Source organism: Scomber scombrus, chromosome 2 (assembly GCF_963691925.1).
Source record: "Scomber scombrus chromosome 2, fScoSco1.1, whole genome shotgun sequence".
Lineage (NCBI taxonomy): Eukaryota > Metazoa > Chordata > Actinopteri > Scombriformes > Scombridae > Scomber > Scomber scombrus.
The window spans coordinates 36,422,762-36,445,971 of record NC_084971.1 but is presented as its reverse complement, the minus strand read 5'-3'; the positions used below and the strand labels follow the sequence as shown (position 1 = coordinate 36,445,971).

Sequence of the window (23,210 nt, the reverse complement as noted above, 5' to 3'; positions counted from 1 at the left end):
CGCCTGTTGCTATGGATACAAGACAGAGACCTAAATGTGTTAATGGGAATCTAGTGAAGTACTCCTTTGGTATCAGTGTAGGTTTTAAATGACAGCCCTTCCCACTAGGGTAACACTGTGGTTGGGGTTTTTTTTTAACTAAAATGTTCCCACTAATTTGTCAAAAGTCATTTAATCTCTGATGTTTTTGACTGCAGCTCATTAACTTATATTTTCCTATTAAATAACTTGTTAAATTAAAAATTATGATGACACAGAAGTTTTCTTCCTTGACAGTAATTTGTGGCCGTCTGAGTAAATCTTATTGTCTTATTATGATCATACTGTGATCAAAGTGCTGTTATCAACACTTTGATGCATCGTTTACACCACAGACTAGAAACTATCTGTTGCAGCAGAAACCCCTCCCTACAGTGCACTGCATATGTTTGCTATTTCATTCACAATCAAATAAAAAAGGTAACAATGTAATGTGAACACATCTTATAGGAGCATCTCTTAAGGTGTTTTAAACAATCTGATTTCAGGCTGTTTTAATGTGTTCACACTTCAGAAAGTTCAGAGTTCATTAAGGATCCATGAAGAGGCTTAGTGGAAATGGGGTCATCCCATAAAGTGACATTCGGCCCCGTCGGTTCGGTCTAAGGCTCCTCAGTAGAAGAACTAAGATATAGTTGTATTGTAGTTGACTCTAACCCTAACCCAGAGATTAGATGAGTTTGTATAAAGACAGAGGAACTACATCTCCCAGAATGACTTTGACCTAATTCCACTGAACCTGGATCAGCAGCATCGTAATGAACATTAAGAGACAGACAGACAACTCATGACATCACTGATTGCATCACATGACACCAGCCAATTAAATCTAGTGTTAAATAAACATAAGAAACATATTGAACACACAGTTAATGAATAGTTTTCCTCCTCCTGTCACCTGTCGTCGGATAGATTAGCAGCACGGGACCGTTTGGGGTTAATGAACCGGACCGTCACAGATAATCCTCTTAGATAGTCGTGCTGCCTCAGGAGGCGACAACCTGTCGTTCTTCACAGCAAAGATTACAGCAGATGATTCAGTCAGTTCCTCAGGCTTCTGTTTCTGAGCTGAACAAGCAAACAATAAGCTCTACTTACTCCTTTATATTAAAAGATACATTTTGTGTTATTTTATATTTTTCTTCTTGTCAACAACTATGTTTGTCTGACTCTCGATACATCCCTCCTTCCCTCCTTCCCTCCTTCCCTCCTTCCCTCTGTGGCCTGATTTTAAAAACAGCTGAGAAATAGTTTCATGTTTAACCCTCCTGTCGTCCTCCCGGGTCAAATTGACCCCGTCTCTTTTGACTGTTCCTTATTTCCTTAATTTTTCCTTCGTTCTTCCCCTCCTTCCCTCTTTCTTTGCTCCCTTCCTCCCTCTCTCCCTCCCTCCCTCCCTTCCTTCCTTCCTTCGTTACTCCTTACTTCTTTCCTTCTTTCCTTCCTTCTCTCCTTACTTCCTTCCTCTTTTCCTTCCGCCCTCCCTCCTTACTCTTTTCCGTCTTTCATTCCTTCTTTCCTCCCTCCCTCCCTTCCTTCCTTCCTTCCTTCCTCATTCCTTCCTTCCTTCTTTCCTCCCTTTCTTCCTTCCTTCCTTATTCCTTCCTTCTTTCCTCCCTTACTCCTTTCCTTCCTTCCTTCCTACTCCCTTACTCCTTTCCTTCCTTCCTTCCTTACTCCTTTACTTCCTTCCTCTGTTCCTTCCGCCCTCCCTCCTTCTTTCTTTCTTTCTTTCTTTCTTTCTTTCTTTCCTTCTTTCTTTCTTTCTTTCTTTCTTTCCTTCCTTCCTTCCTTCCTTCCTTCCTTCCTTCCTTCCTTCCTTCCTCCTCCCTTCCTCCTGTCCTTCCTTGACCTGAGGACAACAGGAGGGCTAAATTAAAGTCTCAGTAATTTCTGCTCTTAACAAACAAATAGCTCTTTTTGTTGTGGACTATTTTCAGCAGTGGGTCGATGCACATCTGGTGCTCTGGAGAGTATTTCTGGCAGGAGGACAGTTACGTGTGTTCATAGTGATGAAGGAGCATTTCATGAGATCTACAGCACAGAGGAATAAGATAGAGCAGGTTATATGAGCAGAGTCATCCTTAAAATGCCAGAGGTTCATTCAGGCTCCTCCCACTGGATAAAATAACGGTGACACTGAGTCAGGTTTGAAAATGTTTTTTTCTCTGTCAGGTAACAAATGGAAAGTTTTGCCTGATGATGATGCCTGAGAAAAGTCTGATTTCTCTCCTCAGTCTAAAGTCTTCATGTGAGGTTCATCTCTATGTTGTCAGACTTAACCCTCCTGTTGTCCTCGAGTCAAGGAAGAAAGGGAGGAACAAGGAAGGAAAGGAGGAAGGAAGGGAGGAAGGAAGAAGGAAGGAAAGGAGGAAGGAAGGGAGGAAGGAAGAAGGAAGGAAAGGAGGGAAGGAAGGGAGGAAGGAAGAAGGGAGGAACAAGGAAGGAAAGGAGGAAGGAAGGGAGGAAGGAAGAAGGAAGGAAAGGAGGGAAGGAAGGGAGGAAGGAAGAAGGAAGGAAACGAGGGAGGGAGGAAGGAAGGAAGGGAGGAAGAAGGAAGGAAAGGAGGAAGGAAGGTAGGAAAGGAAAGAAGGAAGGGAGGAATGAAAAGGAAGGAACGACAGAGGAAAGAAGGAAGGGAGGAAGGTAAGGGGGAGGAAAGAAAGAGAGAAGGAGGGAGGGAGGAAGGAAGGAGGGAGGGAAAGAAAGAAGGAAGGGAGGAAAGAGAGGAGGGAGGGAGGAAGGAAGGAAGGAAGGAAGGACAGACAGACGGAAGGAAGGAAGGAAAGGAAGAACAGTCAAAACAGACGGGGTCAATTTGACCCGGGAGGAGGACGACACGAAGGTTAAATAACTTTCATCCGGCTGAACTGAACAGTCAGTCTCATCTCTACTTAGACTCAGCTGTACTTTGTACTAAATCTTATGATATTGACTATTTTGGCATTTGCTTTTAACCTTTAAATTTAACAAATTTGACTTCTTGATGTGCTCACAGTAGTTGGAATTACTTTCAAGGGTCTTGTCTCAAACTGTGTTGGATTACCAGTTTGACCACTTGGTGACAACAGAGGAAAAAGTCAGAGCATCACCAAAGTCAGCAGGATTCCTCCTCTGGAGAACCTGAATGTCTGGTTCAAATTTCATGTCAATCCATCTAATAAATAAATGTTGATATTTCAGTCTGGACATCAAAATAATAGGATCTCCATCTGTTTAGCTGCTAGTGAGGCTACACAGCTGCCAAGAGAGATATAATAAAATAATCTCATGAATTCAGTTTTTACACCATGAATCTTTAATGTAACACAGTTTACAGAGTACCATCTGTATCAGTCCATGGCACAGAATCAAATGTGAGTGGAGGCGAGCTGGTCTTAGCAGTATTAGCAGTATTAGCAGTATTAGCAGTATTAGCTCCTCCTGGCTGGTGTTGACAGCAAGCTGTGCTGTGAAAGACGAGTCCCTGCATGTTCCTCCAGTAATGAGATCCCAGGAGGAACAGGCCAGCAGTAGATTCACACGTATTAAACACACCCACCACTCCACTATGAGTGCACTGATTCCTCCTCAAGGTACTATGGGTACCTGAGATCCATCCTCATCACCCTGAGGGGTCCAGTCCGGTCAGTTCGGACAGAGATCTTCTTTGTGTGCCACCACATCTCATCTTCTGATGTCAAATTCGGACACAACAATTCCTCCAAACAAACCCACTGTCCTGATTTCCACTTCTGTTTCTAGAGCAGGTTTCTGCGTTTGGTATTCAGGAGGGTTTGCATGTGTGAACTTAATTGACTTTATGTTTATTTGTCAGGGACCATTAACATTAATCTCAAAGAGAAAACATGCATTGCACCAGAGTATAGCCATTGGCTATTTCTATCGGGCAGTCCCTGTGATAGTCCGACACAAGAACTACAAATACTAGAAAGGGAAACAGGTAGGCGAGGGCGGGTAGACACAATACACATCAGGAAGGGTAGGAAAACATAGATTAGTAGACACAAAACATTACCGTAACAATAGTAAGACGAAACAGCAACGACAAAAGACGATCACTACAACAGCTAATACATTAAATGGAGTTCCAGACACTTTCCACCCATCCGACTCTTTACTCGGCAAAGTGCAGACAGAGCACACCGAGGATTGAAAGTCAAACAATCAATCAATCAATCTTTATTTATATAGGGCCAAATCACAACAAAGTCATCTCAAGGCACTTTACACATAGAGCAGGTCTAAACCGAAGTCTTCAGGTTTAATTTAAAGAGACTCAACATGAGCAGCACTTGGTGACAGTGGAGAGAAAAAACTCCCTTTAAACAGGAAGAAACCTCAGGCAAAGTGTCGGAGCATCCACAAAAAACCTAAAGTAGGACTCCCCAATCACATCAGTTCAAACACCATGAGAAAAGTTTATTTGGTTTGATGCCGACTCGTTTGGTTCTGTTGTGTGTGAACGTGTGTCAATACAGAAATAAAGGATGTTAACATGTTTCTTTGTCTTCCTGCAGGTTGTGCAGTCTGACTCTGAAGAGGTTGATGGTTATTGAGGGAGTTGGACAGAGAGCTGAGCTCCGTCGTCATCGCTGTGAAGATCCAGGTGAGACACAGCGACAAATGCAAATGCCTGGTATCTGCCAAGTCTGGTCAATGAACTGGATGTAGACCAGGATACATTTATCAAACTGCTGAAAGTCAAATTTTGGACTTTGAAAATCTGCTTATCAACTCCTCTGCAACTTTAACATGCTGTTAAACTGTCATAAAAACAAAGTGTTGGACGCAATTAAATGTTAAGATGATGAGTCAGAGGAACAAATTATTACACCTCATCCTGAAGGAAACATGAATGTGTAAATCAAATTTTCAATCTCTTTAATAGTTGAGATATTTCAGCAAACAAAACTCTGTTTTAGTTTAGTTTCTTCAACAGTTTTCTATTGTGGATGTTATGAGATGAGGGCTGAAACTAATGATCATCTTCATTATCGATTAAGTCGCCAATTATTGTCAGAAAAACTGTGATCACAACCATCACAATGTCCTGCAGCCAGTTGATGTCATCAAATATTTAAAACCAAAAATACTCAATTTATTACAATAATATGACAAAATTAGAAAATCATCACATTCAAGAACATAAAACCATCAAATGTTTGATATTTTAATGATAAATCGACCTTTTGTTACAGCTGAGATGAATCCTGGTTGGATAGTTTGTACCCTGAACATGAATGATGATCTGATGTGTCTGTCTTCATGTTCGTCTCTCAGGGGTCGAAGCGAACTTTGCGATCCATCGAGTACCTTCTTCCTCCGGACGGCCTGATGGAGACGGACCTGGAGCTCACCCTTCTCTCTGCAGGTCACATGACTCAAACATTTCTGCAGCACACTACTGCTCAGACCGCTGCCCAAAGGATCAGTCACAATGATTCAGTGTCTTCTTTTTAGGGCTACACTCCGAACTAAATTTTTACTTTTAGACAAGAAAAATCTGAAATCTAATGGATGATTGATCTTAAATTGACTGAATATTCAGGCTATTAGAGGAGGGACCCTTTAGCTTTATCACACAGAATCACTTCTGTAATTAAGACGAGTATGAGTAATGATCCCTGTTCAGAGTGTATGGTTGTGTGAAGTGTGTCCTCTCTGCTCTTTAGTATCCTCTCACTTCCTGAAGCGGGATACAAACCGTCTGCATGTGATGCTACAGAGGAGGAAGAGAGATACAAGAACCGAACCATCCTGGGCTACAAAACCCTGGCAGTGGGGGTCATCAACATGGCCGAGGTACGACGACAGGAAGTAGGATCTATTGTCATGAAATGTTGGTTCAGATATTCACGTTCTGCTCAATATGAACTCCACCTCAGCATCCACCTGTAGGCTCTGAGTCAGTCCGGTGTCAGAGCGCTGACACCAAATCACAGCGCTGTCGACAAGCAGCAGAACAAATGCTGCATTTTTCCTCCTGCTCATATTAACATAACACAGATGCTTAAAGTCTGTTTACAGTCTGTTAAAATGTGGTGAAAACAGCTGCTGAACAACAGAGAGACAGAATGTACCAGCCTGCAGGAGCGGTTAAACATGTGAAATGATTGTGTTTGTGTGTGTGTGTGTGTGTCTGTGTGTGTGTGTGTGTGTGTGTGTGTGTGTGTGTGTGTGTGTGTGTGTGTCCGTGTGTGTGTCTGTGCCCGCCCGTCCTGTACCAGGTGATGCAGCATCCGACAGACGGAGCCCACATCCTCGGTCTCCATAGCAACCTCAAGGATGCTTCGGTGCGTGCGGCGGAGCTGAGTTTGCACTCTCTCTCCAGCCAGCCAATCGAACAGGAGGACACAAGCGGTCACCATGGCAACAAGCACAAGGCCTCCGGTAAGGGAACAGTGAAGCTGACAGGTGCTCATTGCATACTGGCCTCTGATTGGAGAGAGGGGTCAGAGGTGTTGGGTGTGAATGCAACATGATAAACAGGTTTCTGATCCATCTCAGCACCAACACTTGAAGTCTTTAGCACTTCATCGCCCGTTCATGATGTTTCAGGTAGTAAACAGGTGTGTCCAACGTCTGAAATACACCAACACGTAAAACACTTAGCCTGCACTGATACTACACTCTTAACCTTTGTGTCGTCGTCCCGGGTCAAATTGACCCCGTCTACTTCCTTCCTTCCGTCTGTCCTTCCTCCCTCCTTCCTTCCTTCCTTCCTTTCCTTCCTTTCCTCCTTCTTTCCTCCCTTCCTCCCTCCCTTCCTTCCTCCCTCCTTTTCTTCCTTCCTTCCCTTCCTTCCTTCCTCCCTCCTTTCCTTCCTTCTTCCTTCCTTCCTTCCTTCCTTCCTTCCTTCCATCTTTCCTTCCTTCTTTCCTTTCCTTTCCTCCCTTCCTTCCTTCCTCCCTCCCTCATTTTCTTCCTTCTTCCTTCCTTCCTTCCATCCTTCCTTCTTTCCTTTCCTCCCTCCCTCTTTTTCTTCCTTCCCTCCTTCCTTCCTTCCATCCTTCCTTCCTTCCTTCCTTCCTTCCTTCCTTCCTTCCTTCTTCCTTCCATCCTCCCTCCCTTCCTTCTTTCCTTTCCTCCCTCCCTCTTTTTCTTCCTTCCTTCCTTCCCTCCCTCCTTTCTTCCTTCCATCTTTCCTTCCTTCCTTCCTTCCTTCTTTCCTTCCTTCCATCCTTCCATCTTTCCTTCCTTCCTTCCTTCCTTCCTTCCTTCAATCATTCCTTCCTTCCTTTCTTCCTTCCTTCCTTCTTTCCTTCCTTCCTTGACTCGAGGACAATGTCCCACAATCCACCACAGTGCAGCGATACAGTTTGTTATAGAATCAACAATAATTAATAGACAGCATGAATTATTAATGCCAAAACACCACAGATGGCCATCATGTTCTTTTGACACTTTCAATGTGACTATTAAATATTCGCTTTATCAAAGATTTAGAGAGAGAGAGATCAGTCAGAAATGATTCATAATAATTTCGTGTTATGTTTATTTGTTTATTTAAAAGGATCCCCATTAGCTGACGCCAAGACGACAGCTAGTCTTCCTGGGGTCCAGACAATAATATTTAATAGAACACAACAGGCATTACAATATGTCTCTCATGTTCAATAAACCTACGTGCTTCTAGATAACTTTAACTTCATTATTAATTGTATTTATCCTCTCAGATGGTCTGACTGTAACTGTGACGATCGCACCATGTGACAGTAGCCTGGTTGTATTTGTGTGACAGGATGTCGTTCTTAATCCGGTCAGCTCTCATAAACTCTTCACACGCTGGCGGTTTTAACACTGTGACCAGAAGCCACCTGACTGTTAGTGGCAGCTGAGACTTCATAGACTGGGAACACTGGGTTAATGATCAGAGCACTGCTGACCAGGCACCAGCAGAGGGCGCCAAACCACTGTAAACGTCTCCGTAGTGAAATTAACTGCAGGCCTTAAGCTTCGTGTCGTCCTCCCGGGTCAAATTGACCCCGTCTGTTTTGTTTTGACTGTTCCTTCTTTCTTTCCTCCATCCCCCTTACTTCCTTCCTTCCTTCCTTCTTTTCTCTGTCCTTCTTTCATTCCTTCCTTCCTTCCTTCCTCCCTTCCTCTTTTTCCTCCCTCCCTCCCTCCCTCCCTCCCTCCCTCCCTCACTCCCTCCCTTCCTCCCTCCTTCCTTCCTTCTTTCCTCCGTCCTTCCTTTCCTTTCCTTCCTGCCTTCCTTCTTTCCTTCCCTCCTTTCCTTCCTTCTTCCTCCCTCCTTTCCTTCTTTCTTCCTCCCTTCCATCCTTCCTTCCTCCCTCCCTTCCTTCCTTATTCCTCCCTTCCATCCTTCCTTCCTCACTCCCTTCCTTCCTTCGTCCTCCCTTCCTCCCTCCTTTCCTTCTTTCTTCCTCCCTTCCTTCTTTCTTCCTTCTTTCCTTCCTTGACTCGAGGACAACAGGAGGGTTAAAAAGTCTTGAAGATTGTTGAATTTAGTTTCCACAAAAAATAATTAAAGAGTTAGGTAGGAAGTGAACATCGTAACTTTCCTGCAGTTGACAGTAACGTCTATAATCTATATAATGATCAATATCTATAAACTACAGTGAGATGATGTTGCAGGAAGCTCATCACTGAGGACAATAACACTTTAAGTTTCAAGCTTATTTTATTTATATATCACTATAAAAAGCAAACAGACTTTGCACCAAAGTACTGCAGGCAGGCATATGTACACTAATATAATATAAGCATAAACATATTTAAACTTTAAACCCCAAAGAATCACATAACAAATAAAACTGATTAAACACAGTTAAAAGCCAGAGAATAAAAGTGAGTCTTTAGATGCATCTACAGACTCAGCCTGAGCCAAGGGGCCGCTACAGAAAAGGCCCCCAGCCTTTTGTCTCTATGGGTGGGGCCCTGCTGACATGCTGAGGAGGATCTGAGGGGTCTGTTGGTGCTGTGAGGGCGGAGGAGTTCTGGGATATATTAGGGCTGGGCAATTAATGGAAAAATAATCTAAACCGACATTTAGAAACTCTTATCGACTTAATCTGGCTCATGTCAATTAATCGTGGTGTTCACTGTTGCCATGACAGCAAAGGTTGCATATCTTTAACCCTCCTGTTGTCCTCGAGTCAAGGAAGGAAGGGAGGGAGGAAGGATGGAAGGGAGGAAGAAGGGAGGAAAGGAGGGAGTGAGGAAGGAAGGGAGGAAGAAGGAAGGAAAGGAGGAAGGAAGGGAGGAAGAAGGGAGGGAAGGAGGGAGGAAGGAAGGAGGGAAGGAAGGAAGGAAGGAGAGGAGGAAGGGAGGAAAGGAGGACAGGAAAGAAGGAAGGGAGGAAGGTAGGAGGGAGGGAGGAAAGAAGGAAGGAAGGAAGGAGGAAAGAAAGAGAGAAGGAGGAAGGGAGGACAGAAGGAAGGAAGGGAGGAAGAAGGAAGGAAAGGAGGAAGGAAAGGAGGAAGGAAGGGAGGAAGAAGGGAGGGAAGGAGGGAGGAAGGAAGGAGGGAAGGAAGGAAGGAGAGGAGGGAGGGAGGAAAGGAAGAAAGGAGGACAGGAAAGAAGGAAGGGAGGAAGGAAAGGAAGGAAGGAAGGACGGAGGAAAGAAGGAAGGAAGGAAGGTAGGAGGGAGGGAGGAAAGAAGGAAGGAAGGAAGGAGGAAAGAAAGAGAGAAGGAGGAAGGGAGGACAGAAGGAAGGAAGAAAGGGGGGTGGAGGAAGGAAAGAAGGAAAGGAGGAAAGAGAGAGGAAGGAAAGAAGGAAAGAAGGAACAGCCAAAACAGATTATTATTATTTTCCCTCCCTAAAGATCCTCATGTGTGAGGGCAGCAGCGTAAAATACTAAACTAAAGAAACTGTGGAAATACATCATTGTTCATCAAGGGAGGAGATAATCGTTCATTCATCGTAATCTAGGTTAAAAGTTCAATTAATGGTGATTTTGATTTTTGCCATAATCGCCCAGCCCTAGCAGCAGCCCTAGCATTAACCCTTTAACACCATATTTGATCCATGAGTTTTAGAGAGCTCTACATCAAGTCAGTTGTCAGAATAGTTGCTGATTAATTTAGTTTTCGTCACTTTTTCACTGAATTGATTTGAAACATAGAAAAAAGGTTTTAATCTTCTTCAATTAGGAGAGTTTTGAATGTGATCCTGTAATGAACGAGCAACGTGTAAGGATGTAAGGAGGTGATGTGGTCTAGTTCTGGATCAGTTGTAGACAGGAAATGGCAAAGTAGAGTGAGGTACAGTAGTCCAGTCTGGATAATATTAGACTCTCTCTCGGTTGGAGGGTGAGAAGAAATGGTTTTGAGTTGGCAATGTGATGGTGAGACGTTCAGTATGGTTTTAAATGCTTTATTACTCACAGTGACTTGCCTGTTTAGTCTGTTGTGTAGTTGTTGAGATACTGAACAGACACTCCTGTGACCTTTGACCTCCCTCGGGTGGTCCATCACTCCTCCTGCCGGCAGTTAAAGAAGGTGTTTGTGTTTGTTGAACAGATCGATCTCCAGACATGGAGAACTACTGGGAGGACGACGAAGACAGCTTCTCCTCCGAACAGGAAGGAAGTGATGATGCAGCCGCCCCTCAGGTGATTGACAGCTCAGCACACCTGTTGAGCTCATCTCTGACTCACAGTAATAACACTGATCACAGCAGAGCATTGGCCTGTTGGTGGCGCTAGAGGAGCCGTCAGAGGAGGATCAGTGAATGTTAACATCCACAGTTTTCCTTTTTATGTCTCAGGACATGTTCGACGATGACGATGACGTCCAGGGAAAGACGAAGAAGTCTCACAGGAAAATGATCCGAACAACCTCCCTGACTCAGGTGAGGACCGATCTTAACCCTCCTGTTGTCCTTGAGTCAAGGAAGGAAGGGAGGGAAGGAGGAAGGGAGGGAGGGAGGAAGGGAGGGAGGAAGGGAGGAAAGGAGGATGAAGGAAGGAAAGGAGGGAGGAAGGAAGGAAGGAGGGTTGGAAGGAAGGAAGGAAGGAAGGAAAGGAAAGAAGGAAGGAAGGAAGGACGGAGGAAAGAAGGAAAGTAGGAAGGAAGGGAGGAAAGGAAAGAAGGAAGGAAGGACGGAGGAAGGAAGGAAGGAAGGTAGGAGGGGGGGAGGAAAGAAGGAAGGAGGGAGGGAGCTAGAAAGGAAAAGAGGAAGGGAGGAAGGAAGGAAAGAAGGACAGAGGAAAGAAGGAAGGGAGGAAGGTAGGGGGGAAGAAAGAAAGAGAAGGAGGCAGGGAAGGAAAGAAGGAAGGGAGGAAGGAGAGAAAGAGAGAAGGAAGGAATGAAGGAAAGAAGGAACAGTCAAAACAGACGGGGTCAATTTGACCCGGGAGGACGACACAAAGGTTAAACTATGCAATTTAAAGTGTGACTGAATATGTTTTATAGTTACTGATTAATTACTTCACATTGGTTAATGGAGCCTCTCCTCTCATACATCAGTTACTGTTTGATCAGATGAAGAAACTGTACAAACTTTATTAAACGTCTCTTTGTTCTGTTTCCTTTGTTCAGCAATCAAACTTCAAGCAGAAGTTTGTGGCTCTGCTGAAGAGATTCAAAGTCACTGATGAGGTTTGTTCTCAACACTGTTGTCGTCTAATCTCCTTTATCTCCTGGTTTAATTAACTTTCATATAAAAGCATCATTGATCGGCTCGTGTGCTGCAGGTTCTGGACTCGGACCCGGTGGGTCAGAGTCAGGAGACAGAGGAGGATCTGGACCTGCTGTATGATAGTCTGGAGATTTATAATCCCAGTGACAGCGGCCCCGAGCTGGACGACAACGACAGCATCATCAGCACGCCCAAACCCAAACTCAGGTCAGTCTGAGTCCACCAGTTATTATACTGCAGTGAATACCGGACTCGGGATGTGAATGAGCCCATTTTTTTCATTTTCGGTTAACTGGTTGATATAACCAACAAATAACTGAATTCTGACATTCACTAAAGCTAAATAGATAATGTGTCAAAAATAACTTTGATTATTCATAACAAACAAGCTTTAACTGCACAAACGTGTATTAATTTAAATGATAATCAGCCTTCATTTCTTTACACAGACACATTAATTAAAAGAATAAATCTTACAGGCTTACAGACCCCTAAAAATATAACAGGTGGAAGGAAGGAAGAAAAAAAAGAAAGGGAGCAAGGACAGATGGAAGGAAGGAAAGAAGGAAAAGAAGACAGGAAGGAATGGAGGAAAGTGGGCCTGTTCTGGCCCATGGGCCGCATGTTTGACCCCCCTGGCTTATTACATTAAAGACGGGCTACAGGCTAACTTACTACCGAGTCAGAGTAGCCGAGGGCAGCAGTGTCAGGTTCTACTTAGAGCTCCTCCTAGTGGCTGAACGTAGACTACACAGCTCAGTGACTCAATGCAGCAAGACATCATGGACGTCACAGTTAGACCCATCCTGAGATACAGACAGGTGAGCAGCTTTTTGTCCATGTGAAACCACCATAGCTCAACTCTGCTCCACATATTTCACACCTGACAACATTATCCTTTACTTTCTGGAAGCTTTTAAACAACGCTGGACTTTAGTGTGTCTTCGTCTGCATCATGTTCCCTCCAGTCAGCTAGCTAGCAGGATAACTTACTACCATCATGTTCCCTCCAGTCAGCTAGCTAGCAGGATAACTTACTACCATCATGTTCCCTCCAGTCAGCTAGCTAGCAGGATAACTTACTACCATCATGTTCCCTCCAGTCAGCTAGCTAGCAGGATAACTTACTACCATCATGTTCCCTCCAGTCAGCTAGCTAGCAGGATAACTTACTACCATCATGTTCCCTCCAGTCAGCTAGCTAGCAGGATAACTTACTATCATCATGTTCCCTCCAGTCAGCTAGCTAGCAGGATAACTTACTACCATCATGTTCCCTCCAGTCAGCTAGCTAGCAGGATAACTCACTACCATCATGTTCCCTCCAGTCAGCTAGCTAGCAGGATAACTTACTACCATCATGTTCCCTCCAGTCAGCTAGCAGGCTAACTTACTACCATCATGTTCCCTCCAGTCAGCTAGCTAGCAGGATAACTTACTACCATCATGTTCCCTCCAGTCAGCTAGCTAGCAGGATAACTTACTACCATCATGTTCCCTCCAGTCAGCTAGCTAGCAGGATAACTCACTACCATCATGTTCCCTCCAGTCAGCTAGCTAGCAGGATAACTTACTACCATCATGTTCCCTCCAGTCAGCTAGCAGGCTAACTTACTACCATCATGTTCCCTCCAGTCAGCTAGCTAGCAGGATAACTTACTACCATCATGTTCCCTCCAGTCAGCTAGCTAGCAGGATAACTTACTACCATCATGTTCCCTCCAGTCAGCTAGCTAGCAGGATAACTTACTACCGAGTCAAAGTAGCCGAGTGAACCTGAATACTAGACTACACAGCTCAGTGACTCAATGCAGCAAGACATCATGGAGGTCGATGTTCGTCCCCGCAAACGATTATTCGGTTATTCGGTTTTAATGACTCATCCAATCTAATCCAACTTTATTTGTTAAGCACTTTAACACAACCAAAGTTGACCAAAGTGCTCTACAGAAGAATAAATAAGAGACATAACAGCTCACACGAGGCCCAAAATTACATATAAAATACAAAAATAAATTAAAAGACATAAAACATGAGTAAAAATAATAATAGCCGCGCAATAAAAAGCAATGAAAATAAGAAATTTCTTATATACAGTCGATGAAAAATTCACTCTGTGTTTCAGGTTCTACTTTAACACAAGAAGCTTAGAGCTCCTCCTAGTGGCTGAAAGTAGCTGTTAATGAACCTGAATACTAAACTACACAGCTCAGTGACTCATTCAAGTTTTACAATAAAAAACAAAAACAAACACAATTCAAACTGACAGCAGGAAGCTGACTGTGGATCAGTGTTTCTACCTCTGATGGTCTATGATGGTTGTTGCTGTGTGTAATTAGATGTTTCTGTGCTGATATCTGACCACAGGCCGTTCTTCGAGGGGATTTCTCATTCCAGCTCTCAGACTGAGATCGGTAGTCTTCAAAGTCAGAAGAGCCAACAGAAAGAAGAAACAGCAGCTGTGAGTTCACCCACACATCTGACAGTAACTACCATCATATTCACAATAATGAGGTGATGCCTTAGAGAAGACTGTGATGCTGATGATTTAACATCATGAATACCTGAAATCTCACCATCAGCTCATCTGAGTGTGTTTATTGTATAAAGTAATTATTGTGGAGCTTAAATTTCATCTTCATTGGACAATATGTGAATGTGAGTCCACCTCAGAAGACCAGAGACAGTGTTTCACCACGCTGTGATGTTGTACAGATGATAAACTTTGATTTATCAGATGATTCGAGGAGGTTTACCACAGCCTAAGTTAAATGGAGAGTCCCAGCGTTGATATACAGCAACAGAAAAGATTTAGAAGAAGTTGTTGTTACAAAACATCTTCCTACAGGTGCGTTTATGGAAATACAAACAGTTTGAAATGTTTGTTGAACATCAGCATCATAATCTACAGACTTTAACCACCTGAATGCTGCTGTGGATTTTAATAGTTCATAAAAACTTCAGGATTCAGCACATTCAGAAATAAGCTCTTTATCACCTTCCTTAAACTTCCAGCTGATTGAATGTGAAGGTGTCCTCTACAGAACAGGTTTATTTATCCTCTGTGGATCCTCTAACAGCACAATGTGAACGCTGAGTGTGTAACTGCTGTCTGCTGTGATCCACAGACTGAGCTGCTGGCTGCTGAGCTGACTGCTGCTCGACCGCCGGACGAGTCGAGAGGAGACGAGGCTACTGTTGCTGCTGTGAGTCTGACTGTCACACGCACACACACACACACACACACACACACACACACACACACACACACACACACACACACACACACACACACTATTGCATCTTCATTTACTTCTTCTCTTCACAGGAAATTGAAGACGATGTTGCCATGGGAACAGATGTAGGCCCGGCTGCCAAACTCTGCAAAACTGAGTCCCAAACACACTTGTCACCGAGGTACCTTTACCTGTCTGTCTGCTCTCTGTGCAGTAAGACGGGGAGTCAGCTGTCTGTCTGCTCTCTGTGCAGTGAGACATGAAGTCAGCTGTCTGTCTGCTCTCTGTGCAGTGAGACATTTAGTCAGCTGTCTGTCTGCTCTCTGTGCAGTAAGACAGGAAGTCAGCTGTCTGTCTGCTCTCTGTGCAGTAAGACAGGAAGTCAGCTGTCTGTCTGCTCTCTGTGCAGTAAGACAGGAAGTCAGCTGTCTGTCTGCTTTCTGTGCAGTAAGATGGGGAGTAAGCTGTCTGTCTGCTCTCTGTGCAGTAAGACGGGGAGTCAGCTGTCTGTCTGCTTTCTGTGCAGTGAGACATGAAGTCAGCTGTCTGTCTGCTCTCTATGCAGTGAGACATGAAGTCAGCTGTCTGTCTGCTCTCTGTGCAGTAAGACATTTAGTCAGCTGTCTGTCTGCTCTCTGTGCAGTAAGACATTTAGTCAGCTGTCTGTCTGCTCTCTGTGCAGTGAGACATGAAGTCAGCTGTCTGTCTGCTCTCTATGGCAGTGAGACAGGAAGTCAGCTGTCTGTCTGCTCTCTGTGCAGTAAGACAGGAAGTCAGCTGTCTGTCTGCCTCTCTGTGCAGTAAGACAGGAAGTCAACTGTCTGTCTGCTCTCTGTGCTGTAAGACAGGAAGTCAGCTGTCTGTCTGCTCTCTTTGCAGTAAGACGGGGAGTCAGCTGTCTCGCCATCCTTGGGCCGTCTCCATGAAGGACAGACAGAACTCCAGAGGGACAGACAGGAACAGCAGTGTGGACAGCGAGACGTCGGCTGACTTCAGGAACCCCCCTCAGGTCAGAACATCACGTATACTGAACAAAGTCATTTTTAAAAACATTTGCAAACATTTTTTTTTTAAAAAGGAAAAAAGTTCAGTTTAGAAAGAAAGCTCTTTGAAAAATGTGTTTAATTTGAAGTTTTAGACACTAGAAGTTAAGTGATGATGCTCTGTATAGTTTTTATTGATCTAAAGTTGAATTAACAGCAGAAAGTAAATCAGTATAGCAGTGAGAAGCTTTATCACTTCTTCTTCTTTGGATCGGAGCTGCTTCTGTCTCTTTATGTATTCAGGCCCAAGCTCAGGCTCAGGTTCAGGTTCAGGTCATAATGATGTGTTTGTGTTTTTTTTCCAGGTTGCCAGGAAGTCAGTTTTGGATCAGCTGAACCACATCCTGTTCTCTGATGATCAACTTCCTGAATCTATCATCCTGATCAACACCACAGACTGGCAGGGACAGGTCTGTCTCTCTCTGTCTCTCTCTTTCTCTCTTTGTCTGTCTTTCAAGATTTAAATAACAAATGAAACCAGCTTCCATCTGTCTTTCTGTCTGTCTTTCTCTCTCTCTCTCTCTCTCTCTCTCTCTCTCTCTCTCTCTCCCGCCCCCCCCCTTCTCTCTCTCCTTAGTACCTATCAGAGCTTCTTTTTGATCAGCCAATCGTCTGCACCGTCTCAGCAGCTGATGTTCAGGCCGCCTTCAGCGCCATCATCAGCCGCATCCAGAGATTGTAAGAAACATCTCACTCATCATATCAGCGGTTTAGTCACATTAATAACTGATCAATATGCGGTCATATCAGTAAGATTGATCATGTTCATGGAAACGCTGTGAACCCATCCTTCAAAGGTTCTGTAGATGGAGTCAAAGAGAAAAGGAAGGGAGGATAAAAGAGAGACTAACTGTGCTGTTTGCTTTGCAGCTGTAACTGTAACTCTCAGACGTCAGGGGAGGAAGAAGGAAGGAAAGGAGGGAGGGAGGAAGGAAGGAAGGAAAGGAGGGAGGAAGGAAGGAAGGGAGGAAGAAGGAAGGAAAGGAGGGAGGAAGGAAGGAAGGAAAGGAGGGAGGAAGGGAGAAGAAGGAAGGTAGATGGAGTCAAAGGAAGGGAGGATAAAAGAGAGACTAACGTGCTGTTTGCTTTGCAGCTGTAACTGTAACTCTCAGACGTCAGGGGAGGAAGAAGGAAGGAAGGAGGGAGGGAGGAAGGAAGGAAGGAAAGGAGGGAGGAAGGAAGGAAGGGAGGAAGAAGGAAGGAAAGGAGGGAGGAAGGAAGGAAGGAAAGGAGGGAGGAAGGAAGGAAGGGAGGAAGAAGGAAGGAAAGGAGGGAGGAAGGAAGGAAGGAAAGGAGGGAGGAAGGGAGGAAGAAGGAAGGTAGATGGAGTCAAAGGAAGGGAGATAAAAGAGAGACTAACTGTGCTGTTTGCTTTGCAGCTGTAACTGTAACTCTCAGACGCCGCCCACAGTGAAGGTGGCGTTGGGCGGAGACCAGAGCTACCTGAGCACCGTCCTCTGCTGCTTCGTGGAGCAGCTGGCCAGCAAGACTCCTGATTGGCTGAACTACGTCCGCTTTCTGATCCTCCCCGTGGGTACGAAACCACTCGGCACTCGACTTGTCTTTTCTGCTGGTCGTGAACCTTCCCATGATGCTCTCTGTCTTTATCACCGCAGGACTCCACCCGCTGGCTAAGTTCCTGTCGTCCCTGGACAGTAAATTCAACAGCCTGTTCATGGACGCCGGCTGGAGGGAGCTGTTCGGACGGCCGGAGCCGCCGCAGCTCGGTAATAAGACCTTTATTCCTCTAAAGACGAGACACAGACTGGTGACCTCTGACCTCTGACCTCTGACCAACAACTTCCACCTCAACAGACCTGCAGGCCAAACCTCAAATTTAACCCTCCTGTCGTCCTCCTGGGTCAAATTGACCCCGTCTGGTTTTGACTGTTCCTTCTTTCCTTCCTCCCTCCCTCCTTGTTTCCTTCCTTCCTCCCTTCCGTCTGTCCTTCCTCCCTCCCTCCTTCTCTCTTTCTTTCCTCCCCCCTACCTTCCTCCCTTCCTTCTTTCCTCTGTCCTTCTTTCCTTCCTTTCTCCCTTCCTCTTTTCATTTCTCCTCCCTCCTTCCTTCCTTCTTTCCTCCCTCCCTCCCTCCCTCCCTCCCTCCTTCCTTCCTTCCTTCCTTCCTTCCTTCCTTTCCTTCCTTCTTCCTTCCTTCCTTCCTCCCCCCCTCCTTTCCTTCCTTATTCCTCCTTTCCTTCCTTCCTTCCTTCCTTCCTTCCTTCTCCTCCCTTCCTTCCTTGACTGAAAGGACAACAGGAGGGTTAAAAGAGCAGATAAATATAAACTGAATCTGAAGTTACCCCATGGACACTAAACACAGCTATGACCTGTATGTTATGTGTATGTTATATAAACGTTATATATGATGTTCTCCTGTGTGTCTGTAGATCCAGTCGGCGTTGCTGGTCGCGTGTCTCAGTATCTGAGTGGAGCTGCAGTTTCTCACCTGTGTCCGATCTCAGAGGCGATGCTCACCTGCAAACACAGGAGGTAGTTTTTTTTTAAAGGATCATTTTGATTATTTTCTGCTTGTCAAACAATGAACTGATCTAATAGCAAGTATTGCGTCTGTGAATCAAAGCACGATATATCCTTTTATATCTAACAATGGAGGAATAAGATCTATCAGACTTTGATACACAAACAATACTTATTAGATCAGTTCATTGTTGGTTTGGATTCAAAATACAAAAATACTTTGATGTTACTTCATCGGCTTTTTCATTTGTCCACAATAACAAGATCAATGAAAATAAATGTGTTTATATGAACTTTAAATGACAGATGGAGGATGTAGAGTTAATGTTTGTTCTCTAGAAGTAAAATCAGCTGCAGGAAACAGTAAATATTTACTGTGTTGAAACTTTTCTCTGTTGTTTCTTCTTTTATTTGCATTCAAGGAAACAGAGTGTTGACTTTCATTTGTACTGAAGGTATCTCTCACCTGACTCTGCTGCCTACTCTTCCTTTGACCTTTAACCTTTAACCTTTAACCTCCTCTGACCTGCATGTGCAGCTGCTCCTCTCGTCCTGCCTGCTGTTTGTCTGACAATATTAACCTGAGTCACACCTGATTCACACCTGAGTCACACCTGAGTCACACCTGATTCACACCTGAATCAGACCTGATTCATACCTGATTCATACCTGATTCACACCTGATTCACACCTGAATCATACCTGATTTACATCTGAATCATACCTGATTCATACCTGATTTACACTGAATCACACCTGATTCACATCTGAATCATACCTGAGTGACACCTGAATCATACCTGATTCACACCTGAATCATACCTGAGTGACACCTGATTCACACCTGAATCACACCTGATTCATACCTGATTCATACCTGAGTCACACCTGATTCACACCTGAATCTTACCTGAATCACACCTGATTCACACCTGATTTACATCTGAATCATACCTGAGTCACCCCTGAGTCACACCTGATTCATACCTGATTTACACCTGATTGACACCTGAATCATACCTGATTTACACCTGATTCACACCTGATTCATACCTGAGTCACACCTGATTCACACCTGAATCATACCTGGGTCACACCTGAATCATACCTGATTCCCACCTGAATCATACCTGAGTCACACCTGAATCATACCTGATTTACACCTGATTCAAACCTGAATCATACCTGAGTCACACCTGAATCATACCTGAGTCACACCTGAATCATACCTGAGTCCCACCTGATTCATACCTGATTTACACCTGAATCATACCTGAGTCACACCTGATTCATACCTGATCTACACCTGAATCATACCTGATTCACCCCTGAGTCACATCTGATTTATACCTGAGTCACACCTGAATCATACCTGAGTCACACCTGAATCATACCTGATTCACACCTGAATTATACCTGAGTCACACCTGATTCATACCTGATTTACACCTGATTCTCACCTGAATCATACCTGAGTCACACCTGATTCATACCTGATTTACACCTGATTCACACCTGAATCATACCTGAGTCACCCCTGAGTCACACCTGATTCACACCTGAATCATACCCGAGTCACACCTGATTCATACCTGATTTACACCTGAATCATACCTGATTTACACCTGATTCATACCTGAGTCACACCTGATTCATACCTGATTTACACCTGAATCATACCTGAGTCACACCTGATTAACACCTGAATCATACCTGAGTCACACCTGATTCATACCTGATTCACACCTGAGTCACACCTGATTTAAACCTGTTCATACCTGAGTCACACCTGATTTATACCTGAGTCACATCTGATTCATACCTGATTCACACCTGATTAACACCTGATTCACACTTGATTGACACCTGGGCTGAAGGTTTAATGTGTTGAAGGGAAACTTACCTGTCTGCGTCAATCATCCAAATGTATTGATCTAAAGAATTGGAGATTTTCTTGCTCACTTTATTACTGTTAGTTTTATTAAAGCGGCATGTAGAGGACATTACAGGAACTGCAGCTGAGCTCTTTTACAGAGGAAATCTATAAAAGTTTGATTTGTTTTGCTGCTTTTTGTTTGATTCTGTACGTTTTCTCTTTTTGCAGCTATGATGACGACTCCTTCCAGAAGTTTGTTCCTTTTATTGGGGTAAGAAACACTGTGAACTACTGTTGTTACTAGATGTATAACTAACACTATTACTGCCATCTATTCACCCCTGTGCGTAGATAGCAGGTCTATGCCTTACTGCTTGTCAGTCCCTCCATTGTGATCAGTGTAATTAACAAATTCAAGAAAACTCAACTGACACTTGAGTCAATTGAGACATTTGGTGTGTTTTTAACTGAAGTCATCGCAGCATTCATCAAAGATTCAGGACAAATCTCACCTGCCAACAGAAAGGATGCCATATAGACCATGCAAAACTATTCCCAAATGTTCCCAGATGTTCTTAAATGTCCCTAAAGGTTTGTTAATGTTCCCTAGTGCCCCAAGTTTTCCCAACGGTTCCTAAATGTTCCCAAGTGTCCCCACGTGTCCAAAATGTCCCAAATGTCCCAAATTTGAGTGTTGTTGCCGTGGAGACGGCGGTGGCGTAATGCTGCGGTGTGTTTCGGAACTCAAACTGAAGCTGTGTATTTGTGTTCTCAGCTGGTGATGGTCGGCATCGTGGAGCAGAACTTCATGTCCACCTCAGGTAGACCCGATCCCCCCCCCCCCCCTAGTTTTACATTTAATTGCTAGTTAAATAAGAACAGAGTCATGTGATGCGTCTCTCTCCACAGTTGACTCTGATGACATCATCCTGGGATCTCCTCCCGGCCAATCAGGAGCGCTCAGCATCACCGCCACGCCTCCTCCCTCCCCCTCCATCAGGTACTTCCTGTTTACATTTTTACTAAACAGACGATTTTACTGCTGGAGTGATAACCATCCTGTCCCGTGTCTCCTCCTCTTCCTCCTCTTCCTCTAGCTGCTCGGGGGAGGTGATGGGTCTGCAGGTGGACTACTGGAGCAGCCAGGGAGGAGGAGGAGGAGGAGCAGAGAGGAGGAAGGAGGTGGGGATGAAGAACACTCTGAAGAGCAACTTCCGCTGTGTGCAGGTGTCGAGAATCAGCGGAGGAGAACTGATGAGTATGACGGTGGTGACGAAGGAGAAGAACAAGAAAGGTGAGGAAGAGGAGGAGGAGGGAAGTCACTGTGAGGGTGATGAAAGTGATGATGAAGGTGACTGTGATGATGATGAAGGTAATGATGAAGGTGTGTCTGTCAGTCATCTTCCTCAGTAAGAAGACGAAGGAGAAGGAGGCCGAGTCGAGGAGTCAACTGATCGAAGGAATCAGCAGATTGATCTGTACCTCCAAACACCAACACACACTGAGAGGTACACACACACACACACACACACACACACACACACACACGCACACACACACACACACACACACACACACACACACACACACTGCAAAGAAAGGTAAACATATCCAGGCCCCTAAATTGTGTCTCACTGATTGACAGTGTTGAAACCATGGACTGTATATAAGAAATGGACATAACATCCGTGACGTCACCCATTGGTTTGTGGACTGCTGCTCGGAGGCCAATAGTATCAGATCTGAGCAGCGCCATCTTGAAAATTTCAGGTGCATGCTAGGAAAAATAAAAACATGGATTCTACTTATATGGGCATTAGGAGGAGCATGAGGCACCCTCCTGAACCTGTGAACCAATCAACCTGTCAATCACCACGTAGCCACGCCCTAATGCATACCCTGCTTTATCGTCACATATAAAATCAGGGAGGCCAAAATGTCCCAAATGAATCATCATACTGCATTGAAGAAGGCTTTAAACTAGCGATTGAGACCATAAACACATTTTGAAAACGTTTACTGAGGTTAGAAATCAAGTGAGAAGTTGGTGAATTCTCCATTGACTTGTATAGAGACGGAAGTCCTTTTGACACCAAAACGGTCGCCCCCTGGTGGCCTTTTGATAGAATGCAGTTTTAAGTTACTTCAGCGTTGGCCTCATTTCAGAGGACCGGAGCTCCCCACCTGTTTCAAATTTTAAAAAAAGCCCCCTGCTGGTTTATCTGTGTACTGCATGATGAACTCACTAAAACTCAGGAATCACATATGATTACCTGCAGGTACAGGGTTAATATCTCTCTCTCTCTCTCTCTCTCTCTCTCTCTCTCTGTCTTTCTCTCTGTCTCTGTCTTTCTCTCTTTCTCTTTCTCTCTCTCTCTCTCTCTCTCTCTCTCTCTGTCTCTCTGTCCTCTCTCTCTCTCTCTCTCTCTCTCTCTCTCTCTCTCTCTGTCTTTCTCTCTTTCTCTTTCTCTCTCTCTCTGTCTCTCTCTCTCTCTCTCTCTCTCTCTCTCTCTCTCTCTCTCTCTCTTTCAGTCTCTATTGATGGAGTCGAGTGGAACGACGTGAAGTTTTTCCAGCTTGCTGCTCAGTGGCCGACACACGTCAAACACTTTCCTGTCGGGATATTCGGCTACAACAAACCCTGAAACTCCTCTTCATCCTAGTCTCCTCTTCCTCCTCTTCATCACTTCCTCTTCCTCCTTCTGTATCAGATCATCCTTTCTTCTTTCACATCATGTAAATATGTTTAATCCTGTAAGTTACTTTTAATTATTTATATGAGGATATTTATTACTTATTGTAGATACTGTACAACTCTGTGTGTGTGTGTGTGTGTGTGTGTGTGTGTGTGTGTGTGTGTGTGTGTGTATGTGTGTGTGTGTGTTTGTGTGTGTTTGATAAATAATAAGTTAACTTGATTTGTTTA

At 44.4% G+C, this 23,210-nt stretch overlaps 1 pseudogene; it reads left to right on the top strand.

Annotated features, from left to right (window-relative positions):
- The window catches only part of LOC133987505 (phosphofurin acidic cluster sorting protein 1-like), a 25,989-nt pseudogene extending 3,052 nt beyond the window's left edge, over positions 1-22,937 (top strand).
- Positions 22,938-23,210: the final 273 nt, after the last annotated feature.